This window comes from Brassica napus, chromosome C5, assembly GCF_020379485.1.
Source record: "Brassica napus cultivar Da-Ae chromosome C5, Da-Ae, whole genome shotgun sequence".
NCBI classification, from domain to species: domain Eukaryota; kingdom Viridiplantae; phylum Streptophyta; class Magnoliopsida; order Brassicales; family Brassicaceae; genus Brassica; species Brassica napus.
In genome coordinates, this window is record NC_063448.1 from 12697479 (window position 1) to 12701033 (window position 3555).

General features: G+C 44.6%; 1 non-coding gene across 1 annotated transcript; it reads left to right on the top strand.

Moving 5' to 3' along the window:
* The first annotated feature begins 3247 nt into the window (after nt 1-3247).
* On the top strand, nt 3248-3354 carry LOC125588048. The gene has a single exon (XR_007324444.1). It is a non-coding gene; the product is annotated as a small nucleolar RNA R71 (small nucleolar RNA).
* The last annotated feature ends 201 nt before the right edge of the window (nt 3355-3555 follow it).

The following is a 3555-nucleotide window of genomic DNA, read 5'->3' on the forward strand; positions in this document are numbered from 1 at the left end:
ATGGGTTTTGCCATCTTTCTTCTGCCCCAAAACAGCTCCCACAGCATAGTCACTAGCGTCACACATGATCTCAAAAGGGAGATCCCAATCAGGTGGCTGGACAATTGGAGCACTAATGAGTTCACCTTTCAGCTTCTTGAAAGCTTGTAGACATTCCACATCAAAACTGAAAGTGGCTTCCTTGCACAGCAGCCTGGTCAAAGGTCTAGTGATCATGGAGAAGTCCTTGATGAACCTCCTGTAGAACCCAGCATGACCAAGAAAACTCCGGATGTCTTTCACTGTCTTTGGTGGGGGCAAACCAACCATAACATCGATCTTGGCTTTATCCACTTCAATCCCCTTCTCTGAAATCTTGTGTCCCAGCACAATCCCTTCCTTGACCATGAAGTGACACTTCTCCCAATTCAGCACAAGGTTGGTGTCTTCACATCTCTGTAGGACCCTGCACAAGTTTGACAAACAAGCAGAAAACGAAGATCCGTAGACAGAGAAATCATCCATAAATACCTCCACAACATCCTCAATCAGATCAGAGAAAATTGACATCATACACCTTTGAAAGGTGGCTGGAGCATTACATAGACCAAATGGCATCCTTCGATATGCAAAGGTACCATAGGGACATGTGAATGTCGTTTTCTCTTGATCATTGGGGTGTATGGGGATTTGGAAAAATCCTGAGTACCCATCAAGAAAGCAGTAGAATGGGTGATTTGCAAGTCTCTCAAGCATCTGATCAATAAATGGTAATGGGAAATGATCCTTTCTAGATGCGGAGTTTAGTTTTCGGTAATCAATGCACATTCTATGACCTGTGATGGTTCTTGTTGGTATCAATTCATCCTTGTCATTTTTAATCACAGTGATACCACCTTTCTTTGGTACAACATGCACAGGTGATACCCATTTAGAATCTGAGATAGGGTAAATAACACCAGCATCTAAGAGTTTAAGAATCTCTTTCTTTACAACATCCTTCAGGTTAGGGTTTAACCTTCTTTGATGCTCGATAGAAGTCATTGATTCATCCTCAAGATGTATCCTATGCATGCACAAAGAGGGTGATATTCCCTTGATGTCATCCAGTGAGTAACCTATTGCCTTTCTAAATCTTTTAAGCGTTTTCAAAAGTTCAGATAGCTCAGTTTCAGTAAGTTCACTACTCACAATGACAGGATAAGTTTCATTAGGACCAAGGAATGCATACCTTACACCATGGGGTAGAGGTTTAAGCTCCACTTTAGGTGCCTTAAGCTCACTCCAGTCATTCTGCTGGGTGTCATCTTGCTGAGTGGCTGAGACTTCTTGGTGAACCATCTGTGGAAACTCCTCGTACTGATCCTTACTGACAAACCCCTGGTGTGAATCCAGCATCATCCCGTAGGCAGTACTCTCCAGGTTCTCAATCACCACAGCCTCTCTCTCTACAGTCAAAGCATGCTGTAGAGGGTCCTCTAGTGACAACTCTTCAAGGAGTTCATCAGCAAGGGCGTCCATCTCTTCAATGTAGAACACTTGCCCTTGAACTGTTGGCCTCCTCATTACCTCTTTGATGTCAAAATGGAGAATGTGCCCTTTACCCAGATGGAGATCAATCTTGCCTTCTTTCACATTAACAATAGCTCCTGCTGTTGCTAAGAAAGGCCTTCCAAGGATTAAAGGGTCTTGAGCTTCTTCACCCATTTCAAGCACCACAAAGTCTGTAGGGATCTCATAATTTCCAACCATCACTGGGAGGTCCTCTAAGATACCCACAGGGTACTTCACTGAACGATCAGCCAATACCAGAGAAAGTCTACACTTCTTGTACTGAGTGAAGCCGAGCTTCTTAGCAACAGATAGAGGCATCAAGCTGACACTAGCTCCCAAATCGCAGAGACATCTATCAAATACCATAGGTCCAAGAGCACAAGGTAATGTGAAGCATCCTGGATCTTCTAGCTTCTTTGGAATGACAAGCCTCTGAATGATAGCACTGCACTCATGAGTGAGAATCACCATGCCCTCCATCTCTTTCTTCTTTGCAGCTACAGCATCTTTCAGGAACTTGCTGTATTGAGGAATCAGCATGAAAGCATCAATAATGGGCATTGTGATCTGGACTTCACTCATTTGCTTTTCAAATAGAGCTTGGTACTTCTCTAGCAGCTGCCTCTTGAATCGACCTGGGAATGGGAGCTTGGGCTCATAGGCAGGAGGAACAAAAGAACTTTCACTGGCAGGAGTGACAACTTCACCATCCTTAACTGTTTTCTTCTCTTCTCCAACCTTTCCTTTTCCTTTGGCTTCCACTATCTTCTCTAAGATCTCGTCATTGATCTTCTCATCAACAATCACCACTTCATCATCTATGTTGATGGCAACCCCCTCACTTTGTTTCTCAGCATCCTTGGTGAGAGTTCTCTGAGGTAACTCCTTACCACTCCTGAGAGTGATAGATTTCATGGTTTCCTTTGGGTTTTGCTCAGATTTTCCAGGTAGAGAACCTTGTTGGCGATTTTGTTGAGTGTTCATGGCAGCAAACTGGTTCTCCAAAGCTCTGAACTTGTTGTTGAGCTCATTGTAGCTCCCATCAATCTTTGAGTGAAGGTTCTTCAACTCATAGCCAACATGCTTCTCACTTCTTGTTTGAGACTCCAGGATTTGTTTCAGTAGAGCTTCAGTGGTGTTGACCTGAGGAGTTGAGGTAGAGGGATTAGATTGCTGTTGGGAAGAATGGTTGCCCTTGTTGTTGAAACCAGGAGGAGGGTTTTGCTGAGGTTGATAGCTGCCTTGCTGATTATTCCGAGGCTGATAACCACTCTGTTGGTTGTTGGAATAGGATTTCTGTTGGTAGTTGTTGTACTGAAAGTTGGGCTCTTTCTTGTACCAGCTACCATTGTTGTTGATGAAACACAGCTCTTCCTGACCTTCCAAACCCTCAACTTCATGGACAACAACTGGTGTCTCTTGGCTTGGGTTGCCAACAAAGTGCAGCTGCTCTTGGGTAGCTTTGTCAGCAATGAGGATGTCTATCTTATCTTGTAGAGCCTTCAACTCCTTCCTCGTCTGCTTATCATCTGTTCTACTACCTCTGTCGTGGTCTCCACTGTAGACTGCATCACTTTTAACCATGTTGTCAACCAGCTCCTCTGCATCCTCCTCAGTTCTCCCCAAGAAGAACCCATTGCTAGCTGTATCCAGTCTGGCCCTGTACTTAGGAAGAGCACCACGGTAGAATGTGCTCAGCAAACTCTCCTTAGAGAAACCATGGTGTGGGCATTGAGCTTGGTAGCCCTTGAATCTCTCCCAGGCTTCACTGAATCCTTCCAAGCCCTTCTGTTGAAAGCTGGAAATCTCATTTCTCAGCTTAGCAGTTCTTGAAGTAGAGAAGAACTTCTCCAAGAATGCTCTCTTGCAATCATCCCAAGTGGTGATAGAGTCGCTGGGTAGAGACTTCTCCCACTGACGTGCCTTATCCCCCAAAGAGAAAGGGAATAGCTTGAGCTTTAAGGCATCTTCGGACACACCATTGGTTTTTGACAACCCACAGTAGCTGTCGAACCTGTCCAA